The following is a 21,819-nucleotide window of genomic DNA, read 5'->3' as shown; positions in this document are numbered from 1 at the left end:
CTGCTGAGAAACGCTACTGCCATACTAACAAAAGCATACCACAGAATAGCCATAAACCATGTGGATTCTGTATGGACACTTCTCAGAACTCCTGAAGTCTAAACAAATAGTAACAAAATAAATAAAAGAAAACATTAAGCAACAATACAAAAATAAAATCCTAAAGGAACCACACTGCACCTAATATACCGGGCCGGAGTACGCTTACGTCATTCACGGTGCAACTCTTTTGTTTTGAAGAAGACAGGAAGAAAAGCGCTTTTGCTGATTGACTGCCTAATAGATTTATCATTTATGCCGTGAAGTGATTTTCACTTGATTGCATTGCATGTATCAACAGATTATTACGGAGGCAGCTGACTTTGATGAAGGAATTCTCAGTATACTCGCAAATTACAATTCATGTTCATCAATAAGGTGAGCACCAGACCTGTTATAAACCTAAATATACTTCAATTAATTGAAAAGTGTATCCAAATAATAATAGTTTGGTGTTTGCGATCGTAATGATGACAGTAGAGCACAGCCGTTCCATGCTCTGGCGCGGTTAGTGATCACACTGCATGCGTACCATGGTACAGAGAACTCACACTAGTCAACCGAACCAGACTTTGTGGGTCAAACGCACCTTGGCACGGTAAAGATAGCCAAGTGTGAGTACAGCCTAACTTATCTCACCCAAACACCAAAAATGGTACCATTATTGTGCATCACTAATTAACAAGTGTATAGTTTCACTAGTATTATTAGATGCAAAGAAATGTGTCAAGCAGTTATTTGAGCTCTTTTCTCATATCTTTTGATCTGACCTAAAGAACCAGTCTAATGCACTGCATGATTTTACCTCCCGATCGGGACTGGGATATATGTGTATAATGTATATATTCTCATTATTTTTTAATATATCTATAGTGATGCGGTGGCACAGAGTAGACCCTTTTGACTCCACACAGAAACAGCAACACATGCGGCATGACATAACTTTGTCACAGAGACACTACTGGTTAAATGCCAGCAAAGTAGAACACAGAAGCAGCTTGACGTGGAAAGCGTGAGTATCTCTGCGGTCTAGAGGTATTATAAAGTTGATGACAACAACATAGCAAAAAGCAAATGCAATAGCAAACTGTGAGATATGTAAATTTGGGATTGCAAGAGGTGGAAAGGAAAAGGCTCCATTTAACACAACAAACCTGATATGGCACCTCAAAAACAAACACCCGACATAATACAGCAAGTTTACCCAGGCAACCCAGACGAAGACAAGTTAGCTCACGCTGCAGGAGAGTTTGAAGAGGAGAGAAAAAAATGCCCTGTGACAGCGCAAAGGCACAGGACATCACAGCCAAGATAGCACAAATGATCACAATGAGTGACCTGCCATTCATCTTTGTAGAGAACCCTGGATTTCTTATGTTTATGGAAGTGCTCTATTTGTTAACAGAGTTGTTGAATGTTAAAATAAGGCAAATTAAATAAAAAATAAGGAACATCCTTATTTTCACTCTTCTTTATTCTTTTTTTATATATTATAGAAGTATCGGCTCGGGACTCGATATCAGTAGATACTCATAATCAAATGACTCTGATTTGAGGGCAAAAAAACCTGATCGGGACATCCCTATCTTTTACCATTCTTTTTCAGTACAAACTGGTATCCAATAGCCCAGAAAAGTATTGTTTTTAATCAACGATCCTCAATCCTTTTGTCTCATTTCTAATGAACTTCAATCCTTGTCTTTCCTGGAAGGTGGCTGACTGAGTGTGTGTCTGAATCAACATGTGGTTCATATTGCACTCATAACAAAGACGGCTCGATTTAGCCACAACTATTCTGAAACCGCAACAGTTAACACTCCAGGGATCACAAAGATAAGGGCCTGAAACCAGGCACGAACGCACAAGGAAACATGCATACAAGCACTTGTAGAAAAAGCATACACAAGAGTTGTTTTGATCCCTGAAGAGGCCTTCACAAACTGCCAACTCAGCATATTATGGCCGATCAAATGTGGAGCACAAAATGCGTCATGCTTCCTGGTCACAGGATGAGAGACAGAGAACAAAAAAAAACAAAAAAAGAGAGAAACAGACCCAAACCGCTGCACTTCATTATCTCCAGCAGTACAGTTCGTTATTTTTCACAATAAATGTGTCATGTGACGCACATCCAGTAATTTGTGATTCAACACATTTCCTCAAACCCAAAGTACACCCAAACACATGGATCTGATGAGCTTCTCTCTTTCTCATCTCTGTTGTTTTGATGCCGTATTTTGACTTCATCAGCTTTAGCTCACCTAGAGGGGATCCTTTAAGCTGACGTAATGTCCTCTGTGGAGCTGTTGGTTTGACCAGTAGTGAACTTTGCAGTACGCTTTGAAAGGAAATGTTCGCACAGCATCCGTGGTTTAAATGGTCCGTGCATCTGTGTCAGCCCTAAAGAACAGGGAAACATTTTGAGCCAATGTTGAATAGTCTTTTCCACTGAATGTTTTCACATTGGTTACACTAAAACAGTTCAAGCATTTGACATACAAAATGTTATGCAACCATATTACCTATAAAAATCATTTAACCTCCTACAGTAACATACTGGCTTCTAAATTATTTTATATAGATAACTGGTGAACCTTCATGTGTTGCCATGACAAGTACTGGATTCACTACCTCTAGTGATTTTGTTCCCTTTCAGTCGGTCACGTTCGACGTACGTCAGAACTGAACCGACGAATGGGATCTTACTTTAGAGACCAATCCTACTTCGAGCATCTAACAACGAGCCAATGAAATTTGGCATGCGATCACGCATTCCACGCTCCGCCCCGCAGCGCGGGTATAAAACAGGAAGTGGAATGATAGATCAGCGCTTTTCTACTTCGGAGCCGAGCAGTGCTTACTGTTTCCTACGAAGAGTGTCTGACTACGAGTCAAAGAGTGTTGAGTGAGAGAGTCTGCCAGTGCGGGTGATACGGCGCGTCAGTGAAAGACCGTCTGATCAGTGATCAAGCGATCTAAAGGAGCTTGTTGGTTCGCTGAGCGTTTCCCATACAAACTGTTGGTTCGCTGAGCGTTTCCCATACAAACTGTTGGTTCGTTGGGCGTTACACACACACAAATACACATCACTGAGAGCTCACACAGGCTTGCAGAACGAACTGTGTGGAGCCGCGGTCATCTCCCTGAGTGCTTCAGCACACTAAAAGAGCAGCTTTCCATTCACAAAAGAGCAACACGGTTTGACCCTGCGTCTTTTTCAAGATGTCATTCAAACCGTGTATTCCTGGAATGCAACTGTTTCCTGTCCTCTTTGACGGCCACGAGCGCATGTGAGATTGCGATCGTGGGTGATTCATGTTCTGGTAAAAGAACATGGTCACGTCGGCGCGTTGTTCGTCTCCCCCTTCTCATAAAGGGCTCGAGTGTTCAGCGCGCCGTGTGCCGTCGAGCGGCCGGCTGACAGCGGTGGTTGTCACAACAACCGGCGCGCGTCAGTCGGCGCTCTAGATGCGCGGTCGAGACTATGAAACCTCAGACGGGGTCGAGTCCCTTAGCCTATCCCCCGATCTAGTTCATTTCTAGTGTTACTGGAAAAGGGCTACTTTGGCTGATAAGCGCTGGTGGCCTGAGGATTACAGTGGGGATTCCCCGCCGGGTAAATCCCCTCGGGCCCCCACTCCTCTATCGCATCAAAAGCATGCTGAGACTCTGTTCGTGGGTGGTACGGATTCTCTCATGAGAACACGACCACGTCAGGGCATTGTTCGCCTTGCCTTCTTCATAGAGGCTTGAGCGCTCAGTGCGCTGTGTGCCGTTCTGACGGCCACGTTCACTGTCTCGCATGCCTGCTGGTAGTTGAAGGTGGAATCGCTGATCCTAAAGAGAAAAGGGCTTAGCGTTTCATTTTTGGCTCTGGCAGAGGACAGATGTCAATTGCTGCATCGGAAAGAGGGAAATATGGAGGGTCAAAAGGGCCAAAAATGAGACAAAAAAAAAAAAAAAGTATCATTGTTTTCCCTCTCTCACTGCCCTCTGCCCTGCACGCACGAGGGTAGTCCCAGCCCAGGGGTTGTGCAGGAACTGCGTGCGGTGTTGGACCTCGCCCTATGGGCGACGAAAATCACTGCACGCTCCCTGGGTCAGGCGATGTCCACACTAGTGGTCCAGGAATAGGGGGCTAACCTGGCAGATATGCGCAAGAAAAGCCTGTCTGTCGGGCTGGCCTCCTCGGCGGCACCATCGAGAACTTTGCCCAGCAGTTCTTGGTGGCCCAAGAGCAGACGGAGGCGTTGCACCAGGGTGCCGACGACCAGCTGCTCGGTCGTCGGTCGCAGCGCCTCTGCCGGCTCGTCGCTGAGGGCATCCCCTCCTGCGTCCGCCTCCTCCCTGCTAGAGCCGAGCAGCAGCCTCCACTGGAGGAGCAGGGTGCCGGACGCGAGGGACGCCCAACCCGTCCAGGGCCCGCTAACCGGCAGGCAAGCGCAAGGGGACGCGGCCCTGAGACGGGCCGGCTAGGGAGAACAGGAGCTGCTCGGGGGAGACGATGTACGCATCCCTCCCCCACCCCCCCGGAGGAGGACCGGGGGGCCCTGACTGGTTTCGGTTCTGCCACTGGCTCTCCGGAGTCCAGCGGTACCCACATTTTAAGAGCAGTTTCCTCTCTCTCTGGGCCCCAAGAGGGTCAGGTTGGCAGTGTGCGACGCCCACGGGCCTTGTCACTCCTTTCCTACCCTCCCGTCGCCAGGGGGCAGTTGTGTGGGCCTCGAGGACGCCCCCGGGCCTTCTCACCCACACACTTCCTCTCTTGTGAACACTCAGTCAACTCTCCGGGCCGCCCACGGGCCTCCCGGGTCGGGGCTGAGTGCTTCACTTTCCTGCCTCCGGGCAGTGGGCAGCAGAGTGGGCTTCGAGGACGCCTCCGGGCCTTCTCACCCACTCTCTGTCCAAACCAGGAGTGCTCAGGCAACACTTCGGGCCGCCTCCGGGCCTCCCGAGTCGGGCCAGAGTACTCCGCTTCGCTGCCCCACCCCGGGCACGTCTGTGGTGCGGTTGGTCCCGCTTGCACGGTCTCTGGGGGCCTGGCTAGGTCTCCCCGGGCCATCTCGCTGGCTCATCCGTACCATCAGACTCGGCTACGCGATTCAGTTCGCGCGCCGGCCGCCCAAGTACAGGGGCATCCTCTTCACCTCTGTGCGAAGCAGCGATGCTCAGGTCTTGAGGTCAGAGATCGAGGTCCTACTGGCGAAGGACGCGATCGAGCCGGTTCCTCCAGCCGATATGAAGACGGGGTTCTACAGCCCCTACTTCATTGTGCCCAAGAAGGGGGTGGGTTATGACCAATCCTGGACCTGCGAGTTCTGAATCGGGCCCTGCACAAGCTCCCATTCAGGATGTTGACGCAGAAATGCATTTTCCAATGCATCCGTCCCCAGGATTGGTTTGCAGCGGTCGACCTGAAGGATGCGTACATCCGTGTGTCTTTCTCCGGCGTTCGGATTCTCAACTACCTCGACGATTGGCTGATCCTAGCCCAGTCGAAGGACCAGTTGTGCGAACACAGGGACCTGGTGCTCAGTCACCTCAGCCAGTTGGGCCTTCGGGTCAACCGAGAGAAGAGCAAACTCTGTCCTACACAGAGGATCTCTTATCTCGGTATGGAGCTGGACTCGGTCAACCGGACTGCGCGCCTCACCGAGGAGCGAGTCCAGTCGGTGTTGAACTGCTTGAATATGTTCTAGAGGACAGCGGTCCCACTGAAACTCTTTCAGAGGCTGCTGGGGCATATGGCATCTGCAGCCGCGGTCACGCCGCTCGGATTGCTTCATATGAGACCGCTTCAACACTGGCTCAATGGCCGAGTCCCGAGGTGGGCGTGGCAGAGGGGTCAGTACCGGATCCCAGTGACTCCTTACTACCGCCAAACCTTCAGCCCGTGGTCCAACACTTCGTTTCTCCGGGCCGGGGTGCCCCTAGAACAAGTGTCCAGGCATGCTGTGCTATTCACGGATGCCTCCGCCACCGGCTGGGGGGCCACGTACAACGGGCATGCAGTTGCTGGTCTGTGGACGGGGCCGCAATTGCATTGGCATATCAATTGCCTCGAAATACTGGCAGTACACTTGGCACTCCGCCGCCTCAAGGGGCCGCTGCTTGGCAAGCATGTACTGGTCCGTACGGACAGCACCACGGCCGTTGCGTACATCAACCGTCAGGGTGGTCTACGCTCCCGTCGTTTGCTCCAACTCGCCCGTCACCTCCTCCTGTGGAGTCAGAAGCAGCTGAGGTCGCTTCGGGCCATTCATGTCCCTGGTGTGCTGAACCAGACAGCCGACGAGCTCTCTCGTCAGCCGACACCTCCGGGAGAGTGGCGACTCCACCCCCAGGCGGTCCAACTGATATGGGACCAGTTCGGAGCCGCACAGGTCGACCTGTTTGCCTCTCCGGACTCGACCCATTGCCAGTGGTACTATTCCCTGACCGGGGGTACCCTCGCGCACAGCCCACTGGCGCACAGCTGGCCCCGGGACCTACGCAAGTATGCGTTTCCCCCAGTGAGCCTTCTTGCACAGACTCTGTGCAAGGTCAGGGAGGACGAGGAGCAGGTCTTGTTAGTTGCGCCGTATTGGCCCAACCGGACCTGGTTCCCGGAACTCACGCTCCTCGCGACAGCCCCTCCGAGGAAGGACCTTCTTTCTCAAGGACGGGGCACGCTATGGCACCCGGGTCCAGACCTCTGGAATCTTCATGTCTGGTCCCTGGACGGGACGCGGAGGTTCTAGATGGACTACCACAAGCTGTCTGTAATACGGTTTGTAGATGGGAAGGAAGGAGGCGGGAACCGGCGAACGTTCAACAAACATTTATTTAAAGTAAAGAAACAAAACGAAAGTAAAACCGCGGACAGCCCCTCACGGACGACTGCCCGCAAACACACAAAATAAAACATAACAAACTCCAGGCCTGGTCCTCTCTCCTCTTCCGCTGTCCTTGCTCCTCCTTATATGCTCCCGTCACATGGCCGCGAGACGAGACCGGTGTGCCACGCAGCTGGCTCTGCTCCCGCTCTCGCGGTCCCTCGCCCCGCTGCTTGCCACACCACATACCCCCATCGCCCCTCGCAGGCCGGGGGGCACTCCCGAGACGGCGCTCTACTCCCCCTCCCCCCCTCTCCCGGGGGGGGGCCGATCACGGCGGCCGCGGCACCTGGGGGTAAGGACAGAGAGGCGAGAGAAATGTAGACGGGAGCACGAGGAGCCCACGGAGCCCGCGGACGAGAGAGGGGAGAGAGGGAAAAAAGAAAGAAGGGGGAAAAAAAATTCTGGTCCGGTTCCCAGACACACTGCCGTTCGGCCCTCCGCCCGCCGAGAGGCTCTTCCTCGCGGTGCTGTGCGATGGCACTGGACGCCTGGTGGGCCGCTCGATCCTCCTCCGCCCCCTGGCGGCCGGCGGTGACTCCTCCTTTCGAGGGACCCGGCAGCGAGCCCCGCGCTCCCTGCTCCTCCCCTATCAGGCGGATGGCAGCAGGCTCCGGCCCCCGGCAAGCGCGGCGACTCCTCCGCTCCCTCTCGGACGGCAGCCACCCCACCTCGACCCAGGGGCACGGCAGCGAGGTCTCTGTCCCACCTTTCCCGCTCCAGCACCATCGCCTCGGGCAGCCCTCGCGGTCTTTCCTCATCCGCGCTGCCCGAACTCCTCAGCACCGCGATCCCCCTCAGCAGCGAGGGCTCTCCGACAGCGCGTCCCTCCTTCCTCCCGGGTTTCGGCACCAATGTAATACGGTTTGTAGATGGGAAGGAAGGAGGCGGGAACCGGCGAACGTTCAACAAACATTTATTTAAAGTAAAGAAACAAAACGAAAGTAAAACCGCGGACAGCCCCTCACGGACGACTGCCCGCAAACACACAAAATAAAACATAACAAACTCCAGGCCTGGTCCTCTCTCCTCTTCCGCTGTCCTTGCTCCTCCTTATATGCTCCCGTCACATGGCCGCGAGACGAGACCGGTGTGCCACGCAGCTGGCACTCGTGAACGTTAATCACCGGCCCGCTCTCGCGGTCCCTCGCCCCGCTGCTTGCCACACCACACTGTCGTAGATACCATCGCTTCAGCTAATGTATTTTGCTCTACGAGGCGCCTCTATGCTCTGAAGTGGAACCTGTTCGTTGAGTGGTGCGCTTCCCGCCGGGAAGACCCCCGAAGGTGTTCGATCAGTGTCGTGCTTTCCTTCCTGCAAGATGGGTTGGAGAGAAGGCTGTCTCCCTCCACCCTGAAGGTATATGCTGCGGCAATAGCAGCGTACCATGATGTAGTAGAAGGTAAGTCCGTGGGGAAGCACGACCTAATCGTCAGGGTCCTCAGAGGTGCGAGGAGACTAAATCCTCCTCGTCCATCCTCGATACCTTCTTGGGACTTAGCTCTAGTGCTCAGAGCACTTCAGAGCCCTCCCTTCGAGCCTTTGGCGTCTTGTGAGCTTAAGATCTTGTCAATGAAGACAGTGCTCCTGACAGCATTGGCCTCGATCAAGAGGGTAGGGGACCTGCATGCACTTTTGGTCAACGAATCGTGCCTAGAGTTCGGGCCAGGTAACTCTCACGTTGTCCTGAGACCCCGGCCCGGATATGTGCCCAAGGTTCCTACCACTCCCTTCCGGGATCAGGTGGTGAACCTGCAAGCGCTGCCTTCGGAGGAGGCAGACCCAGCCCTGGCTTTGCTGTGTCCGGTCCGCGCACTTCGCGCTTACGTTGACCGGACCCGAAGCCTTCGGACCTCAGAGCAACTCTTCGTCTGTTACGGAGGCCAGCAGAAGGGAAAGGCTGTCTCCTAGCAGAGGTTAGCCCACTGGATAGTGGATGCTATAGTCTTGGCCTACCAGTCCCAAGACGTGCCTTGCCCGTTCGGTGTAAGAGCACACTCCACTCGGAGCGTTGCTTCTTCCTGGGCGCTGGCTCAAGGCGCCTCGCTGACAGACATATGTAGAGCTGCGGGCTGGGCGACACCTAACACGTTTGCTAGATTCTATAGCTTACGTGTAGAGCCGGTATCTTCCCGCATCCTCGCCCCCAGTGGCCAGGAGCGTTAAGTGCCCGTTCTAAGTGTCGGCTTGCGAAATGCCACTCCCGCCCTCTGGGCCGGATACGTGCGTCTATTGTCTCCAGTTGTGTTCCCCGGGAAACCGGCTAACCCTGTCGAGCTCCTCCGTCACCCCTCTGGTGTCAGACGTTGCGGACCGTCTGACGCCAGGCCTGCACCCGTATGCTTGTGAAACGTGGCTGTAGGCTGGGTTCCATATGTAGCGGTTCCCTCACGGCAACCCCATATGTGTATTCTTCCACGGTACCAGCTACCCTTCGGGCTAGCCCCGTGTCTTTCCCTCGACAGAGCCCGCTCTGTCGTCTCTGGGCGTGTTCTTTCCCCCCTTCAATCAGGCTGGAACCACCCCAGAGACTGCCATATGTTGCACTACCCTGCCAGGTTAGTCCTTATGTGTATTCTGCCACCTCTCCTTCCCTGAAGGACGTGGCCCCGCAGCGTACCCTCTCTCTCGAGGTAGGCACGCTTTCCCAGCGTTATCCAATAGTCATTCTGAGTGGGTCTTGCAGAAACAGCAGTGACTGTACTCCCTGCTTGGAGCCCTGACTTCCGTACCATACTAGACGGTACAGTGTGCTCAAGCAGGACGCTGGAAGGGCCAGCATCCTGGCGTTTTCCATAGGGATCCCATTCGTCGGTTCAGTTCTGACGTACGTCGAACGTGACCGACTGAAAGGGAACGTCTCGGTTACGTATGTAACCCTCGTTCCCTGAAGGAGGGAACGGAGACGTACGTCCCGTCGCCAGATGCTGTGCTTCCACTGGGAGTCCGGTCACCTTTCGGCTCCTCAGCAGGAAAAGCGCTGATCTATCATTCCACTTCCTGTTTTATACCCGCGCTGCGGGGCGGAGCGTGGAATGCGTGATCGCATGCCAAATTTCATTGGCTCGTTGTTAGATGCTCGAAGTAGGATTGGTCTCTAAAGTAAGATCCCATTCGTCGGTTCAGTTCTGACGTACGTCTCCGTTCCCTCCTTCAGGGAACGAGGGTTACATACGTAACCGAGACGTTTTACACTCAGTCTAAAGGAATGCTCTCATGTCTCTATAAACTAACAAACCTATGTTGTCTCAATCAGAGATGCTCACAAAGCCTAAACGTAGGGAGCAGGAAAAATACTTCATCTTTTTTTCCATCTTGTGTTCAGCTGTATTCAGTCGCATTGCAGTGGAAACCAGATGCTCGGGCTGTAGCTTTAAATTTGTTTATTCTGTATATTTGGCTAATGAATGCAAACGGACATCATGAGAGAAAACAGATGCAAAAGTGTGCAAAAATCCCTGAAGTCTTTTTCAAAATAAAAAGACTGGGGATCTTTTTCTTTTTTTTACTAGATGTTGGAGCATCCATGTTTTAATGACATGATTACATTACTGTTCAAAAATTGTTTTATTTGAAAGGAAATTAATACTTTTATTTAGCAAGGATGCATTAAATTAATCAAAACAAAAGTGACAAAATACATTAATAATGATTATTTAAAAAAAGATAAAAAAATTATGTTATTTCTTCTTTCTATTCATCAAATAATCCTGAAAAGTGTATCATCGTTTCTAAATTCTAAGCAGTGTTTACAATGTAAAAATTTATTTTTTCAATCAATTTTTCAATCCATTTTTTTTCAGCTGGCTGAATTGAATTTCTGTTAATTAAATTGCATCAATTCACAGAATTTCAATTCAGCCAACTGAACAATTTAGATGTGATTAGTCACTTGAAAATTTTCAATTTGATACTTTTTTTTACAGTGTACTTAAACTGTTTTCAACATTGACAATAAGAAGTCTGCAAAAGTGTAATAATATTTCACAATATATATTTTTATAGTGTTTTTGATCAACTAAAAAAAATAAAAAATAACAATGAATAAAAAAAGCACTTTTAAATGTGACGGGGAGTGTTAAAACAGAGTTACATTATTTTTCTGCTCACTTATGAAATACTAGCATGGTTTACTTACAGCCTACCAAAAAATAAAAATATCATACAATGATATTCATCTAGGATGCAACCTTAAAGAGTTTTATTAACAACCTTAAATTGTGTAATTAATTCCTCACCCTCATGCCGGTCGACACCCATAAGACCTCCGTTCATCTTCGGAAATCAAATGAAGATATTTGTGTTGAAATCCGATGACTCAGAAAGGCCTTCATTGACACCATTGTCATTTCCTCTCTCAAGACCCATAAAAGGCACTAAAGACGTCGTTACAAAGCCCATCTTACTACAGTGACTAGAACATTTTACAATCATTTTATGAAGCGACGAGAACAGTTCAATACCATTCTGAGCTGTATTCCTCACAATCTGGATGGGCCAATCACATCATGTATAGAGTCGGCGGGCGGGGCCATAATGACGAAGGCCGAGTTGCATTTGCGTGCTTCTAGTAAACACAGAATCTTTCGAATCAGCTCTGACCGCGACTCTGGAAGACTTGGAGTTAAGCTTTTCTCTGAGAAAAGAACAAAGAGCGACACTGAAGTCATTCTTAAAAAGGGAAGATCTGTTCGAAGTAGACACGTGCCGATTTTCGATAATGCGATTTATCACGATAATGAATATGCACGATATTGTTATCGTGGGCACTTTAAAATATCGTAAATAATAATTTATTAACAATTTATAATTTTTTTTATAATGCACTCAAGAATACTTTGCCCATCAACCTTATAAATGCTCAACACCGCTGTGTTCTGCGTCAAAGGGACACCCGCTCAGATATAAACAAGCCCAACCTGCGTTTGCACATGACTGAACCGGTGAAGGAGACGCGCTGCTGAAGTGCCGCTCAGTGACAGCAGAGGGCGCTGATGAACTGCAGAATGCAGCCGGTTACCCCGGAAACCAGCAAACAAACAAAAAACGCGTGTAGTTTTTAAAACAGCCATTCGTTTTTGTAATCTCAATGTTGTTCATCACAGCACCAAATACTTAATACTTAAAGACTTTATAGGCTATTTATTTTCAAATTTAAACATTTTTATGTTTTAATCTGGAACTACAACATACCCTAACAATTAGAACTGTTCTAATTATTTGTTATTGTTCAGTAAAACTTTGAGATACGACTGGATTAGTTAACATGTTAATTCATTATTACCAAACTGACAATGAAAAATACTTATAAAGAATTAATCATTCTATGTTAATTTCTTAGTTACTTTTAATAACATTAAAATCAAAATCAAAATAACTTTTTTAATGGACCTAAGATAAAACTAACAATGATCAGTATTTCTTAACTAACATTACCAAAAATATTATACTTTCTGTACCAAATGTAGCTGTTGCTCAATCTTAGTGAATGCATTAAATAATGAGAGCTTATTGTAATTTGTTAGCCTACCTGTTGTTCTTTATAGCCTAATTCTTTTGCACTTTAATCTGTTTGAAAATTGTACTTTTACAGCTCTGAAAAAAATCAAGAGACCACATAACATTGATTTCTCAATGAGGGGTCTCTTAATTTTTTCCCCAGAGCTGTATATATTTTTGGTGCATTATTGTATTTAAACATTCAGTTATTTTTGTTCTTACAAAAATAGTTCTTAAAGCTGTTATGCTATGGCAACACTTTTTTTTTTGCAACTTATTTCAATATCGTGATATCGTATATCGTGATAAAACTTCATCAAATAATCGCAACATGAAAAATTGATATCGGCACATGCCTAGTTCGGAGTTTAGCCGACCGGATACGGCGAATGTTTCCAGCGAGCTCTGTTTCACCTTCGTTGCTCTGGTTGGTGTAGCGCTATCCTATCGCGTGCAGAGGGAGTTTGAAAGACAACCGTTTATCCCACCCCTCGGATTGAGCCCTGTCTATCTATGGTGAGTTTCCAGACCAAACATCTTGATGTGGGTCTGGCTTGTCAGGCTACCGAACTGCTGATTTGATACCCTGATTCTTAACGGTTCGAAGCTTTACGAAGCTGTGTTTTTTAATCGGCCATCACTATACAAGTTGTTTTTTTCCACACAAAAACTATTCTTGTCGCTTCATAAAATTATTGGAGAATCACTGTAGTGAGATGGACTTTGTAACAATGTTTTTAGTGCCTTTTATGTGTTTTTTTTAGAGAGGAAAAGACATTGTGGCCAATGAAGGCCTTTCTGAACCATCAGATTTCAACAAAAATATCTTCATTTGTGTTCCAAAGATGTACAAAGGTCTTACATGTGTCGAACGACATGAGAGGAAGTAATTAATGACAGAATTTTCTTTTTGGGGTGAACTAACTCTTTAATATATACAATAAAACATTTTTATTAAATGAAGGGTAACACTTTAGAATAATGGTCATTAGTTAACATTAGTTTAATTAATTTATAAGCTAATAATAAACTGCACTTATAAAGCATTTATTTATCTTTGTTAATGTTCATTTCAACATTTACTAATGTATTATTAAAATCTTGTTAACACTAGTTAATGCACCGTGAACTAACATGAACAAACCATGAACAGCTGGATTTTTATTAACTAACGTTAACAAAGATGAACCAATACAGTACCAAATTAACTGCTCATTGTTAGTTCATGTTAGGTAATACATTAACTAATGTTAACTAATGACCATTATTTTAAAGTGTTACCAAATAAAGTGCTAATAAAATAATTAAAACACAAAACAAATGCAAACACTGTCCAATTAAATAAAAGGTTGTTTTGTTAAACCACTTGTAATAAAGTGCCCTAAAGAGCTCCGGATCTGGAAAAGACATGTGTATAAACACACAGTTCACTGGCCTGCAAAACAATCAGGAATTAATCAGTAGCTGAATGCAGTGTTGTGAGCATGCTTAGGATGAAGGTGAAAAAACTGTTTAACTTCCCTGAACGCCACAAGCCAGAAACACACACACACATACTCAGATTCACAGAAAGCATCAACATACGTCCATCATGATAGGAAATGGTATTCTACACAATCTGTCCTTTGGTCCAAGTGGAGAGTATCTCACACACACACACACGCATCATTTGTAATCACTGTCTTTCTAACTGTGGTGCCTGGATATTATCAGAACTACATTCATAAACTGGATTCTTTACTTTTTCTGTCATGTTTTCTTTGCTGTGGCTTCATGTGCTCTTAATCAAGTAAGTTTGGCCAGAAAATTTCTTTACTGTGATGGAGTCATCCACACAGAATTCACCCCTAATTGACACCGCGTGTTTGTGCCTGAATGACTATCTAAGTATGGGAAAGTATGCGTGTGTAATGAACACAAGCAACTTTTAATTATTATTATCATTTGATTATTGTTATTCATTTTTCACACAAGCAATTTGTATTTGTTTACTTTATTCTTAAGGCCCATTTACACAGTTATTTTTTTGCTTGAGGCTGTACTTATGTAATGGTTAGTTGACCAAATGCTATTGGGGAGCTCTATAACAGGCTATACATGTTAAAGTATCAAAATTTACGATCAAGCTTGTCTTAATCTTTTGACATGTAAGAGGTCTTTGTAAAATGAAAACACCTTGCAAGTTTTATATCTCAAATCCTCCTCATTATAAACAAAGCATTTATCTAAAGGGATAGTTCACTCAAAAATGAAATCTATCATTAATTTAACTAATTAATGGACAAAGTAAAAGTAAAACCTTGTTGCATGCGTTTGATGCTGACGCAGGAGCTGGCCAACAATGAGCTGGCATTTTGACGTAGAACTAGGGCTGGGCGATATGGCCCAAAAAAATTATCACAATATAATTTTCCATATCAGTATATATCGATTAATATCACGATAAATGTAAACTCTTTATTTCTTTAAAGTTTAAAGGCATATTTTTGCTCCTGATCACGAAAGATGTAGAAAACAGATAGTTAACTGTGGTTTTAAACTATCCTTTATTGTCAAAACATGACAAACACTTCCCAACCAAATGAACAATTTTATTTATTAAAATCTTAATTGTGGTCTGCATTTTTTTTACTCTACACTGTATATCAATAATATCATTACGTAATCATGTAAGTGGTAAAACACTAAAAACGCAAACGGGAAAAACATAAAAGGTCCCCTGTGCATCTCTCTCTCTCTCTCTCTCTCTCTCTCTCTCTCTCTCTCTCTCTCTCTCTCTCTCTCTCTCTCTCTCTCTCTCTCTCTCTCTCTCTCTCTCTCTCTCTCTCTCTCTCTCTCTCTCTCTCTCTCTCTCTCTCTCTCTCTCTCTCTCTCTCTCTCTCTCTCTCTCTCTCTCTCTCTCTCTCTCTCTCTCTCTCTCTCTCTCTCTCTCTCTCTCTCTCTCTCTCACAGTAAACACAGCACCCAGAAGCCCGGTCTGCAATACACATGCGCAGCATAGCGCGTAAGCATTATATATATCGAGAATTTATCGAACTGTTGTTATCGTTTTATCGACCAGCCCTACGTAGAACCCAGAAGCACTGCACCGTGTTTACTACATGGACAGAGCAGAAGAATGATGATGAGAATTTTTTGTTTTTAGTTTTGCACACAAAAATATTCTCGTCACTTTATAATATTAGGGTTGAACCACTGTAGTCACACTATTTTAACAATATCAATATACCTTTCTGGGCCTTGAAAGTTGCAATTATATTGCTGCCTATCAGTGGTTCAGAAACAGGGTTGAAAATAAGAGTACATACATGTATACATTATACTTCTATTTAGAAATGCCTACATATTACTCCTGTAATTCATTTCAATAATGGTAATTACACAGTTGACCCTTCCCTTACACACCCTTAAACCTATCCATTCCACCAAAACTTGATACCATCTTTGTCTAGTCACTGTTATGTAAGTTTGTGTTTCCCTGGACATCTGTCTGTTCCTGTGTAACATTCATTTTGGATTTCAATCTGCTGTTTTTCTTCAGTTTTTTCCTGTTTCCCCACACCGTTACAATTATAATAAGTTATGTTATTTTATATTTGATACTTTATTCAATTTCTGTACCTGAATAACCTGAAAAGCACTGTTTATGCATCTTTGCTCTAATGTATGCATGTGTGCTGTTGCTTAATTGTAGTTTGATTATTTGTTCTTATTTTGTTTATTTTTATTTGACAAACGTCTAAATTTCCCTGAACATAGCACATACCAAATTGTACCAAAACCGCAACCCTAAAACCTGAACTGTGAGTAATTTGAACCGTCGCACCCCTAGTTCACACAAATATGAGAATTCTGTAATTCACATTCATGTCATTCCAAACCCCTAATTCTTTTGTATGTGGAACTGGAACACCACAAACAAAAATTGTAATATGAATCAGATGTCATATGGACCAGATTTACTGTGTTTTTTGTCAATTTTAGAGCCTGCCAGTGTTCATCCCCATTCTATTACATTATTCATTGCATTCTTAAATGAATTTCACCTTTTGTGTTCTACAGAACCCAAAACAGTTTTGGAATAACATGATAGAATTTTAAGCAGAGGATGTGCATGCATTATGGTTGGGTACCAAACTCGGTACTTTTAAGGGCACTTACCGAATTACGTCGATTCAATCGGTACCAAATGTCGTTGGTATATTAAACAGCATTTAAATGTGTTAATAGTGCTGACTGACCCACAGTTTATTTACCTCACACACACACAGCATGTGCGTGACAATCGCGTTTCCATCTCATACAAGGACATGCACGCTAACCCTCTGAGAGTCACTTTATGAGCATTTTACCGTTTCGTTTGAGAAAATCTACCATCATGCCATACCGTCATGCTTCACGGCAACCTGTCAAAATAAAAGTTTGGTTTAACAAATACATAATAATAATACTACTAATGTAATAATACATTATCAAAACTTTGTTTTTTAAATAATATATCAAAATGTTTTTCTATGTTTTAATTTTAATAGCATAATGCTCAGATGTGCATTGTTTGACAAAAATGTTGAATTAAATTAAAAGATTAATTTAATGTTTCATGTCTTAATTTGATTACCAGAAAATACACACCACAGCATTTGTGGGCAATCTTTTCATGGAAATTGAATTAAAAGGAAAATATTAGAATGTGGTTGTTTTTATGAATTCAATTTAATTACCTTGTAGCCTACTTTTACTGGTAAATGGGTATACAAACATCACAGACAATGGCAGACCAATGCAGCTCTGGCATAATGTCAATAACACTTCTGTAGGAGCCTAATTGCAGTTAATAAATTATTATTTATTTTATTTTACACGTTGAATAGTAATTTACTTGATTGATTTATGTGGAGGAAATTGAAAGGAATATTTACATTAGGTTGATGTGTTAATATTTACAGTAATGCAAGGAGTTTATTGTGTAATTATCTCAAATGTGTGTGTATAATTTAGAGTGCATTTATATTACATTAGTGATATTTGGGGAATAGAGGACCGTTATCGCATTTTTTTAAGTGAAAAAAAGTTATCTGGGATGTGAGTCAGGCAAGTAGAGAGCCTCACAGTTTTTTGATCTTTTCTCTTTCTCTCATTAATTAATCTTTTTTTTATATATTTATTATAGGATTAATTTTTGTACGAGTGGTTCTGTGGACTTATTGATGTGGATTCGGACAAATCGAGTGGACAAAGTGTCAAGCTAGGGCTTCATTCAGTGGAAACCTACAACTTAAATGACTAACAGTTTCTTTACTGTTATTGATGTATCCTTAAAGTAGCCTACTGAAAAGGTGTTGAGTTAAAATGTTAATGGTTGATCCAACCCTAGTAGGCTATGTATAAATTTCTCCAAATAGAGACATATCTGATATAAAAAATAAATAACTAAATACATGTGCTAATCCTTTCCGCGACCAATAGCAATGTTCCTCGTCATTTTATGAGTTGAGGTCATCACTTACGGAAAGAATAAAAATCATCCACCACTTCAATACCACATTACCACATTTTATTTAATTAAGCATCAAGCCTTATACTAACTTAAATCACCAAACCTCTGCAGTGTATTTGTAAACAACTTTGTCATAACCTCAGACACCCCATTAAAAAGATCTAGAAACATGCACGACTAATTTAGCCATATCCTGTCCAAACAACCAACACCTCTCTTAAAGGAATGTCACAATAAATGTAATATATATATATAAATTATAAATTCTTATAAATTCTTAATCCCTTACACATTTATGGGTTAGTGTGTAAGTCAAAAGACTCAAATTACAACAGTTGAACTGATTAAAACAAGACCTGTATTAAACATATGTTATTTACTTTACCTGTACTGTATTTCTATTTGTATTGTTTTTGAAACATCTCATATACTCATCAAGCCTGCATTTTATTGGATCAAATAATACAGAAAAACATATTTTTCCACAATATTGCAGTTTTTTGTTTTGTTTTGTTTTCACATTCTCTCTCTCTCTCTCTCTCTCTCTCTCTCTCTCTCTCTCTCTCTCTCTCTCTCTCTCTCTCTCTCACACACACACACAAAACAAAACAAAACAAAACAAAAAATGGCCAATGCATCTTGAAGTTTTGTTGATCTGACTTGAATGGGTATTAAAAGTTCAAAATAGTGACACCATGTCCATTAAAAATAGCTAAACCACTGTTGAGCTATTACTGTAAAAAAAGTGTTTATATCTATGAGTGATTTGTTGTTTCAAACTGCTCTATGAAGACTTAATGTCTTGTAAAAAAAATAAAAAAAATAAAAAATCTAGTAAAAAGTATTGGTTTTCAACTATTTACAAGAACCCTAAACCACATAACTGGTGCCAGTCTAATTAAACTTTAGCTTGAGCAACTTTCTTGACATTGTTTTTCTCCAAACTTTTAACAGCCTTACACAGACCTAAATGAAGAATAGCCTATAAAATGATAACATTGTGTACAGCAAAAGCCATTAAAAATGGTTATAGGGATTTTGATAAAGGGGCAGGGTGTGTCTTGTGCTCAAGAAAATGCGGCTTGTTTCAATGGAGTTATGAGAAAACTGTATGTTATCAAAGGCACTGTTTAAGAGCTGTGATGCCAAAGTGAATTGTTTTAACATCCAAACTAAACCTAGCTTTGATCTAGGATTTTGTCTTGAAGCAGATTGACGTGTTTAAAGGCAAATATTATTTTAATATTACGCAGTTCTACTGAAAGGCTACTGAAATCAAAGTAGAAGAAACTGGATGTTTTTGCATGGCACAGTGTCATTTAAGAGGTAACGGGAGCATGCACTTACAATTACACAAAGATTGCTCAATAGAGTATTTGTATGAAGAACAAACATGCCATGTTTTTGATGAAGCCAAAAGAAAAATACATTTTCTAATGACATTTCATAAGTGAATGATACATTTGATTCCAAATTGTAAAAAAGAAAATAATGATCACCAAAAAAATTAAAAAAATTAATCATCCATAATTAGTGATACATTTGACACACATCACATTAACTGTTACAACAACAACAAAACATTTACCAAAACATGAGTTTTATATAAATCATTACAAACTAAAAGTGACCTCAAATAATACCACAAAATAATTACACATAGAAGCAACACAAAGAAAAAAAAACTGTAATACAATAACACTGTGATCTGCATAGTTTATTCATGCTGCAGTACACTGAAGTCGAGTACTAAAGCTCTTATGTGCCAGAAAAACAAGCAAGCAGCCATCTTTACATTTTTTTGTTAAACTTCCATTATTGTGGTAGCTCTGTATTTTTCTATAGCATTGCTGTTTAAGAGTAATTAACCCTTGAAGAGGATTTATATATTGTAGAGGTAATGAAAGTCATCATGAGCATTGTAATGTTTGAAGCAGATGTCATAACATATGTCAGTAGACATGTTTAGAAAATGAATGTCGGAGCTGTTGGATTTTATGCATATCATTTTCATGCCTTCACAGCCATCAGACACTGCCACACCCACTCGTACCCCATCACCGGCATTCTGATCACCTGTGTACCAGTCATCACTACTTAAGCACTCCTCACCTTCACACTCACGGTCCGGTCTTGCACCGATCCAACCTTGACTACCTGTCCGTCATCGAAACCCTCACCTGTAACCCTCTTCATCTTCATCATCATCGTCTTCTTCGTCTTCACTATCATCATCGTCTTCACCTTCATCGTCCTTCGTCTGAGTTTCACCACCCATCTAAGTATCACCTGTGGCCGTTACCTCTGTTAATAAACTTTGCACTTGCACTAATCCATCTGTGTCCTCGTCTGTGACTAACAATCATCACACATTGAAAGATTCAGTTACTACTTGTGGAGGTACAATGATTGTTAGTCTCCTCACTTTTAATTGTGTATTAACTTTTAATTGTTGGTGACAATGAGGTTTATTTAATACTGAGAGTGTATCATTTCAGGCATCCTCTTGTTGTAGTGACGTTGTTAAAGGGATCGTAAACCCAAAAATACAAATTATAATTTACTCACTCTCAAGCCATTTAGGTGTATATAACTTTCTTCTTTCAGAGTTACATTATCCAACATCAAAGAAATCCATACGGCTCCGGTGGGTTAATAAAAGCCTTCTGCAAAGCAATGTGATTTTTTAAGAAAAATATCCATATTTATAACTTTATAAACTATCATCAATAGCTTCCGGAAGTGGTCATGTACAAGTCTAGTTCCTGCGGAAGAGTGACCTCTGACCTGACGTATGACATATTGGCAAATGTGAACATAAAGCAGCTAATCAGAGGCTGAACTGAGGGTCAAAGTCTGAGATGCTATTGTATTTTTACTGATTTCACTCATTGCTGCCTACACATTTGTTAACATCCATTTTTTACACTAATAAAACCTGTGACAGCATCAAAAATGCACATGCACATTCGATTTTAAGCTACAGTTGCGATGTTGGAAAAAGTACATAGATATTAGTGATTCCTCTCTCTTCTATCCTCTCTTCATATTTAATGTATATTCTATACACATTTTAATATTATGACAATTCTCACACAGGTGGGGCCTATTTATACATCTCTACAAACAACTGGCTCTGCCAATGGGATCTGATTATTTCCAAGATGCAGATGTTTTACTAAGCTTGGCTCTCCAAACATGTGTTTAATCCAGTAAACAAGCTCTAATGAACCTGGCATTAATGACCCACCAAGCTAAAACATATAATTCAACGGAGCATAGGAGTGGAGGATTTTTAATTGCAAACATGTAAAATGCATGAACACACATTTTTACTAAAATAATATAATTAGCCTGCAGCTGACAATCTTGACAAGATCCATTAATGGGGTTTAATGTATCAATTTCTGTACACTATAGCCGCGTTTCCACAGCAGGAACTTTACCCAGGAACCAGGAACTTTGGGGTGGTACTCGGTGTGTTTTGACCGCAGGAACCAGGATCTAAATGAAGTTCCGGGTAAATATTTCCCCCTCCAAACGGCCCTGCTCGCGATGTAGTACTTTTTCAAAGTTCAGGAACTTTCAATAATAAGCTACAAATAAATAGCTTATATAATACTGTATTAGTCCTGGTGGCTGTTAAGAGTTACTATGGCTACAGTTAACACATTCCAGCTGCTGGAGAAAACAGCATTGACATTTTTGATACGGCAGACAAACTGCATGTCACAAAATGATTGCGATTGAAAGTCATCACATGTAAACACCAGATCGGTTTAGATAATGTCTCAAAACAGCCCACTAAATATTTCAATCGGAATGAAAAAAATGTTTGCTTTTAAACGTGGATATAGTATCGTGCAAAAATGATTACTGTCCGTCACTGACTTGGAGGAGCAGTCACG

The 21,819-nt window shown here is 43.2% G+C and overlaps 1 long non-coding RNA gene across 1 annotated transcript in view; it reads right to left on the bottom strand.

Moving 5' to 3' along the window:
* LOC137071132 (uncharacterized) overlaps positions 1-16,801 on the bottom strand; it is a 141,175-nt gene extending 124,374 nt beyond the window's left edge. Inside the window, exons 1-2 of the long non-coding RNA XR_010904393.1 lie at positions 16,671-16,801; positions 2,301-2,439 (exon numbers count right to left, since the gene is read on the bottom strand). This is a non-coding gene — a long non-coding RNA (uncharacterized lncRNA). The remainder of the gene's footprint in view (positions 1-2,300; positions 2,440-16,670) is intronic.
* Between the last annotated feature and the right edge of the window lie 5,018 nt (positions 16,802-21,819).

Source organism: Pseudorasbora parva, chromosome 3 (assembly GCF_024679245.1).
Source record: "Pseudorasbora parva isolate DD20220531a chromosome 3, ASM2467924v1, whole genome shotgun sequence".
Classification (NCBI taxonomy): Eukaryota; Metazoa; Chordata; class Actinopteri; order Cypriniformes; family Gobionidae; genus Pseudorasbora; species Pseudorasbora parva.
The sequence above is the reverse complement of the archived record's forward strand: the minus strand, read 5'-3'. Positions and strand labels throughout refer to the sequence as shown.